Here is an 8,778-nt window from a genome sequence, read left to right as displayed (position 1 = left end):
AAGAATGATAACAAAGGTTTGTGGCTCGGCTCTCTGTCCGAGCCAGCCAACTGTGATTGGCCATTAATTAGAAACAACCACATGAGACCAATCCCAGATGCACCTGTTGCATTCCACAGCAGCAGATAATCAATGTTTACATTTTGTTCCTGAGGCTTCCAGCTTCTCAGGAGGAAAAATCCTAAAAAAAGGATTTTTCATAAAAACTCTCTGCGACACTGTTCTGTGATTTTATCACTTTGCCTAGAAAATAAATAATAAAATATCCTTTAACTCAGGCTGCGCACTGAATTCAAGAACTTGCCTGATTTCAATACTTGCATACAGCTGGTGCTCTTTTTCTTTGAAATCTGTCAATTTTATTCTCTATTTTAAAATATGTTTAAAAAACTTCATGACAGTCAGGCAGTTCCAGTATGAAAGTGAGTTTTACAGCCAAGTAAAATCCATGAAAATCTGTATTCCTTATGGAGAGATTGATGCAGCTGCTGGTGCAAACAGCAGTGCCCCAAGGTGTGCTTATATCATTTTGTGAATGATACCTGCTGTGAAGGGTGGTTGAGCACAAAGCTGCCAGATGCTCTCTGTGACTTGCAGATCTGTAAGGTCATTTGTGTGTTCTGATGACTGAGGTGGAAATGATAAAATTATGGAACAAAGAAAAAAAATCTTTACCGGGCCTGATTGCAATGATACAGAAATGATGGACTTTTAATGGAACTAAATTTAATTCAGGAGAAACATAACTGAGTCATGATTGCACCTGTTTTCAGCTGCTGCTGATGCAGTCTTCTCTCTCAAGCTTTTAAGAGTTGCAATGGTGAAGAAAATGTTCTTCTGGGTATTTATTGATGTCACACATTTCTTCATCCGGGAGAGTTTTGATGGGTTTGGTTTGTCAGAGCAGTGCCAAGTGGAAAGGACAAAATTCATCTTAGTCTTTACAAAAATGCAAATGTGAAGTTCTCCATCATTGTGGCGTTAGCTAAAGACCTCAACAAATGCTTCATCCCTTGTGCTGTTCTCCTGTCAGACTGGGGAGGAACTCCTGGAGGTCTTCTAGGTTAAATTCACAGTCAAAAAGATTGAGGTGAAAAAAAACACTGGGATGGAGCTGGGGAAATATTCCTGAGAGATGGGGAATTTGCCATTCAGTCACCCAGAGAAAAATCTGAATTTACTCCTGGTGGAACCTGGAGATGACCCAAGGATTTGTGTACAATTAAATAGAAAAGGGAGGCACCAGTCACACAAAGAGCTTTGTTATCTTGATAATTCTGGATCTCTCAAAAAAATTCCATGCAAGCACAGCTGAATAAAGTATTAGAGACCATGGAGCAATGAAAGTCAGTTATGAAGAGTGCTGGAGATTTAAGGAGCTATAAGGATCTAAGAGTTCTGCAGTCAAGAAAATCAAGCTTTCTGTGCAATGGTGGGACTGTGATTGCTGATGTACAAATCAGGGATTAATTAATTAAAAATGAATGTTAACAGTGATATCTGTGAGCCCAGTATTGGAATACTGTGTTCTCAGTGAGAATGCTCAGTAATTTTAGAAGGATATTAAAAAGATGAAAAAATGAGTGGAGAGCAGGCACAAAGAAAGGCTTTTGAAGACATAAGAAATGCCAGAGAGTGATAAATATTTGGATTTTCCTAAGGAGATTGAGAACTGACTTCATTAGAGCACATAAATACTCTCTCTGAAGAAAATGCCAAGTGCTAAAGGACCTTTAATCATGCATAATTGTTGAAATTTAGAAATGGATTGATATAAATTTAAAACAAAGCACAAATCCTTAACATGGAAAATAATTCCAGTGAACTACAAAAACTGTGACAACTCCTCAGTGTCCTGAAATCCTCAAAGTCATTCAAGAGCATGAATAAAAAGTGATGGCTGTCTGTCAGATCATTTAATGACATTTAGTGGTCTGTGATATATCAGAATCTGACTGGGCCATCTAATAAATTGAGACTTTTACAACTGTGAAAACAGTTTGTGTTGGATATTCAAAAATACCCAGAAACAGAGGAATCAGGAAGTTTGAGCAAGGAATTTCTGTTTTGCTGAGAAAGATGGATGAAGTCAGGATGAACCACAGAGAAGATTGGCAGCACAACCAAGGCTCAAGGCAGGCTGAAACAAGCCTGTGGATCCCTGAGAATACAAAAACAGCTGGAAACTCAATTCCAAAGCCAAAGTGTTGCTTTGTGAGTGCCTGAAATTGCTGCTGAAAGCTCACACACAGTTCTGTGGACAAGGCTATCCAGCCTTTGTTTTCTTTGTTCATATCACTTCCAGCAATCTTAATTTGTCTTTCTTTCAGGCTCCAGAATCCAGAGTAGATGGCCCTTTGGGATTCAGATGACATTTATTTATCTTTGTGTCATGCATCTGGAACAACAGAGGGAAAGATAAAACTTCCATGTCCAAACACACTGATCTGTTAGCGTATATATAAAAAAATACTCTCCCAAAGGAAAAAGTTCAAAAAGAAAATGAATTAAATGTATTAAGCATGGAAATTATATTAAATAGGCCATTGAAAAATATATGAGGAAACTGAAATCTGAAGCTCTTCTGGGAAGCTTGTTTCCAACCAAGTTTCCAACCCAGATTATGGATCAGATAGTTATGGGCAGGTTCAATGAGGCTCAAATGTTTTTGCATTTTTTGCATCACTAGACCTTCAAACCTCCTCAGATTCACTGATATTTTTAATCACACTTAGTGATAAGCAAACATGAAAAGACAGAGCCCTCTCATTCTGAGTGTATTCAGATACGGATTCAGAATAATTTTTGGTTAATTTATCCATATTTCCATAGTTTATGGGTCCTTATTTATGAATTGTAGAAAACAGCACAGTGAGGAAATGTTGAGCAGTCTATCCAAAGCCCAGACACCTCTTAGGTAAAGATTTGGCAAGAGCTACAAAGCATTTTATGTTTGCAAATATCTTTGGGGTCATTTTCTTTAAGAGCAGGGCTCTGGTTTGCAAAGCATCCACTATCATTAAGCCATTTTTGTTACATTTACAGAATCTAAATCTAATCTAGAATTCACAGCTCATAGAATTTATTCTGTGATGCCTGTATTAATTTCCTAAAATCTTCTGGTTAAACCTCTAATATCACTTAAAAACCTTCTAATCTTGGAGACTTTAGCTCATGGAACTGATCATGTTCTTGGATAAACCTTTGAAACACTGACTTAACCCTCTTTTTTAAACTGTGGGACTCATTTCTTATGTAAATTTGTCAGTCTTTGGACCCCAGAGATAACATTTTGTTTGTTCAGTGGTTTCTTTTGTCAATATAGACATTTCCCCTCCATCCATATGGTGCATATCCATAAAACGTGCCCAGACTGAGATCCCTTGGCTTCCCTGTAGGATATTTATGAGTAGATGATAATCTTGAATTTGACAGGGAAATTGCAAGGCTTGGGTCTTGTCTTGAGGGAAATTTATTTGGTTTTTTATATAGTTGCTTCTGCAGTAATACTGTTCACTATGGCAGCCAAGGTAATGATGATTTCTGATGATGCTTAGATTTTACATAAAAAATTCCTTGTTTCCAAAGCTCTCCTGCATGATGGCATTTCTTATCAGTCATACAGTGAAAAAAGAGAAAAGAGCTCAATTTTCAGGCTTCAGCCATTCTCTTCTCTTGCCAGAACATTTTAGAGTAAAGCTGTCTGAAGCAGATACTGCTTTAAATATGATACCATATTCCAATGCCACCTAAATTTATAATTAACCCTGGTTTTTTTTATATATATATATAATTTTTTTTATTTATTCTTTTTTTCAGATTTACCCCAAACTACCAGCAGAGAGATCACAATCTATTAATGTTGAGCCTCTAGTCAATAAACCTTAGTTTAGTATGGAATAGGCTTTGGATACAAGAAGCTGAGTATTTTCTTTCTTAATATTCCTAATATTTTTTTTGGCAAACACATTCTTAATTTTTAGGTAAACTGGTCAAAGTTAGTAGCACTCTATGATTTATGTGAACACTTTACATGTTCACTGGATTGTGGATAAATATAGTTTTGAACTTGTGTTTGTGTTTGTAAAGACAGGTACAGCTGGAGCACCCACTGTGAAATTGTGTGGAATTTAGGTGATTGTTTCACTACAGGGCTTTAATTACAGGAGGCTAACAAACAAAACAAACAAGACAAAAAAATATTCAAAGAAGTATCAAATATTGCAGACCAGAAGAAATCTTTGGGATTAAGTTGGTGGATTTATTCCCCAAGTTAAAGAAGCCAAAAGGTGCATAAGTCAAAAGGGAAAACCTTAAGTTTGTTTTATTTGTGGTCCTGAATTTTTTTTTTCCTAGATGTCCTTGTTCCTTCAGCTGCAAAAAATTACTCCACTTGCAGAGTGAATAGCTAACATCCCAAATTATAAAAAGTTATCTGCATGATGATGGAATTTTTGCAAGCATAGGAAGTATAAAAAATTTCTGCTGTATAGGTCTTTTAGTATCAATTTATTGCTTTTGATTATTTTTCCTTATAAACTAGTTAATAATTAATCCACTACCTATTTACATGCAGAAATATTAGTCCAGTAACTCCTAAATGCAAGATATATTCAATATTAGGGTTAAAAATCAAGTTTGTGAAAAAATTAATGGAAGTATAGAATGAACTTGTGTTGTTAAATTGATTCCTTTCCTACCAAAACAGGAAGAAGGAATAAAACAGAACAAATAAAAATAAACAACAGCTTATACTTCCCTTGACAGTTTTTTACAAATTGCAGGAAAAACTATTGTTTTTTTAATGTAAAAAACTATTGCTCTTTTTCTAATTCAAGATTTTATGGAAAAACTATTGTTCTTTTTCAAATTGAAGATTTTAGTTTTAAATATGTTTCTCCAGCTTGTCTCTTTTATGCTTTTGCCAATAGAACAACCATCTGTGCAGAGTTGTGATCCAGCAGGATCAAGGAAAACTATTTGGGGTTTTTTTAGGACTCACGTAAAAATTATTGGTCTTCCCAATGGGAAGGGATTTGAAAGGATCATTTGAATTTGGAAAATGGTCACAGCACTGGTGAGCAACAGCAGAACTCACAGTTCTGCAAATTAAATTAAATAAATTACCCACAATTTCAGACTGTAAAATGTAGGTATCCTCATGTGATTATTGCCACTGCTCCTGGTTTCCGTACTTAGACAGTTATTTTAGCATATCAGGCATTTTGACATTTTTATTTAGTATATCAGGCATTTGGACACTTTTATGGTGAAATGTTAAAACTTAAAGGTGTTATCAGCAATAGATTCTGTTGAAATGTTCAACACCAGTCTGGCAAACAAACTTAAAAGGTAAAGTTGAAATTGTGGTTTTCAAATATGACCCACATTCATTTCTACCACCTGAGAGGCTGTTTCCTGAAGTTCCTCCTAAATAAAGCAATGTATTATTATTATTATTACTATTACTATTATTATTATTATTGTTGTTGCTGTCATCGTTGTCATTGTTGTTGTTGTTTCTATTAACTTTGTTTCTATTTCTTTGTACCTCAACAAAGGTTTAGCATCACCTCAGAAGTAAAATGTAAATAACCAGCACCAATTACATCTTGAAGATGATTTTTTATGAAATTAATTGATAATTTCTGATCCAAATCCCCAAGAGACAGACTGAATGCAGGCAGAAAACCTCCCGTGAGCAGATCAAATGCCCAGTAATGAGGACAAACTTGCACTTTTCCAGTCTCAGCATCTTTTTCACAGACAAATCCTTCAGAACTGTCAATTCAAGCTCCAACCAGAATCTACATCACTCAGAAGAAATACACATTACCCATTTTTAATTCATTATCCCTCATTTCAGCTATAAGCTTTTGACTGCTTCACTGTGGTTGGATTGCTTCTTTTTTTCTTTCTAATATCTCACTTCCCCAGCCATTCACCCACCGCCTGTTTCATTTCTCTGTAATGCCATAGGTGAGCTGTTCTCATCTCCAGTGTTCTTAAGAACATTGGTTTGCAAAAGGCTCCTTGCAAGACAGAATTATCCAGAGAAAAAAGAAGTCAGAAGCGCTCACAGGAAAAAGAGATTACACTAGATGTCTTCATCCTGACACTCAAATAGAGCATGACACTCTTAAAATATGAGTAGAACACGGGACATCAAGAATTCAGTAAAATATTTGTGTTCTATTAACAAAAAAAAAGGGATGTGTAGGTGCACAAAGGGAGATTAAAAGCCAGGAGTGACAGGGTGGGTTAGGAAAAAAAGAGATCTGGTAAGGCAGTAATGCTATCATGTGGAGAAAACAGTATTGTACTTTATAACAGATGAAAGCTTCTGTCTGTAGCATGAAAGAGATAAAAAAGAAAAGCAATAAATTCTGCATAATCCAAACTCATTGTTCAAACCGTGCACCGCTCATTCCCTGTCAGCAGCCAAAGGATAAACATCAGGGCTATGTATGTAAAGGCTGCTTTCATAAATATTTAAAAAGCACTACACTGAGTCAGTGCAGTAAATAATGCCATACATTAAAATGGATGGAATATGTGAATTAAGGTCACTTGCTGGCACAAAGAATGGAGGCATCAATCTAAGCCTGCTCAGCCCTGGGATCAGCAGATTCAGGTTTTTTCCCACTCAAAGGAACATGAAGTGAAATATGTAAAGAGAAAGCAGTTCAAGCCTGTGACCCTCTCAAGTGCTGCTGCTGGTTCAAGAACAGATTACAGGAGCAAGGAAGAAAAAAAGTGAAATAAAAAGTTCTCCCCAGAAAAAGCAGTTCCACATTTGGTTCTCATTTGTCTCCTGTCATGTTTAGGGAATATTAAACCCTCTTTTTCTTCATGACACTTGAATTTCTGATCAGATATATAAGTAAATCAAGGATGATGTATTGTTTGTCTTTCCTGGCACTCAGTCTGAGTGAAGCCGATTTCAATTTTCTTCATGTAAGTATACACAGCCTTGTACATGGGGAAATCGACTACAGATAGGGTTAAATTGTCCTTTTATTTTTGAGGGATTTCTTTAGTGTTGGCCAGTATTTCAAAATTAGAGAGAATGTCAGAAGGAATAAACATTAAAATAAATATTTTATTTGTTACACATTAATTTTCTTCCATGTGTAACTTCACAGGCTGCAAATGAAAGTGTTGCATGCTGAGATTATTCAAATGCTCAACAGGAAGAGAGGCAGAGGGTCTTCAGTGGAAGAGAATTTCACCACTAAATCATTCTTTGAGGAAGAAATCCAACTTTTTGAAGTGATTCTGCTAGAATGATATCCTTAATTTTAACTACTGCAGATGTTGTTTACCATATCTCTACCTCCCAAGCCCATCGTACAAAATAGTTACTGCTCTGTCTTGGAAACAAAAATTACATCCTCTGAGGTTTGTGTATCATCATCCCCAGTACTAAATGAAAGTTGCTATTTTTGGTGTCATGGAAGAGTAACCACGCAAAAAAATCCTGTACCCCTTACCATATCTCCTTCATTGAGGAGGAAATAACTTCAGCAGAGTTAACAATTATTCTGTTGCTGTAGGTAAGGAGTAATGGAAAAAACCCAAACCAAAAACATGGGCAGTTGTTCTCATGAGTATAAGGAGGAAAATGTACAAGAAAAAAAATTGTATTATTATATTATAATTATAGATAATATAATATAATATAATATAATTATATGAATAATGTAAAATTAAAATATTATTATATTATATTCCATTATATTACATTATATTACATTACATTATATTATATTACATTATATTACATTATATTATATTGAATTTATGAACAAACATCTAACAGATATTTAACATTTACCTATTTATTTTCCTCCTTACCAGGGTGATTCCTGTATCAATCTCATAACAATTTGTAAATGTGTCAATGCATTTCTTTTAGAAAATTATTGATTTAAAAATGTCAAGGGATGAAATATTCACTGTCCACCCAGGGATAATGTTCCAATGGTTAATTTCACTCATCCTTAAAATGTTTCCCTTATTTCTGATCTGAATATATCTCCCTCCAGCTTCCAGCCATGGTGTCTCATTATACTTTTGTCTTTTAGATCAAAGGGGTCTCTTCCCTCAGAAATCTTTTTATGTTAATTCTGATCATCCATAATTCTATAAGTTGAATTTTGATGTTATTGAAGCTGATTTGAGTTTTCATAACTTTTTCTTTTGTTTTATTTTTTTTTTTATTCTTGCACTTAATGAACGCAAGAATGTTAAGTTGCAATGCCTGACATATTTCATATTGCTTTATTTTATTCTCTGTACCTGTTGGACAACCTGATGAACTATTGATAGTTTGGGGGGATTTCTAAATATCCCTGTCAGTAAATTGGTTTTTCTAAAATGTTTTCCAAAGCTTGCAAGACCCTGGAAAGTCTCTTTTTATTGCCAGAGCCAATGACCTTGTCACGGGATAATGTTTCAAATCCTCCTTTTTCTGCCTGAAGTGATATTATACTTTTAAAAAGGGATGCACTTTAGAAAAAAAAAAAAAAGGTCAGTCCTTGAGACCTGGTTTGTAACAGGACATGGAAAATAGTTTAAAGTTAAATCACATTATGAAATTCAGCTAGTCAGTACAATTTTAATTTTGAAGAAACTGCTTGAAGGCAACCTCACACTGACCCACTTTTCTTGCTGTCACTCCCTCAATAAAAATTGATAACGCATTCTCGCCCTTGCAGGATTTCCATATTGACAGAGGAAATTTAACTCCCTGCATGATTAATGGCCCGGGCAGGG

The sequence above is a fragment of the Zonotrichia albicollis genome, chromosome 5 (assembly GCF_047830755.1).
Source record: "Zonotrichia albicollis isolate bZonAlb1 chromosome 5, bZonAlb1.hap1, whole genome shotgun sequence".
In the NCBI taxonomy this organism is placed as follows: Eukaryota; Metazoa; Chordata; class Aves; order Passeriformes; family Passerellidae; genus Zonotrichia; species Zonotrichia albicollis.
Note: the sequence above shows the minus strand (reverse complement) of the source record.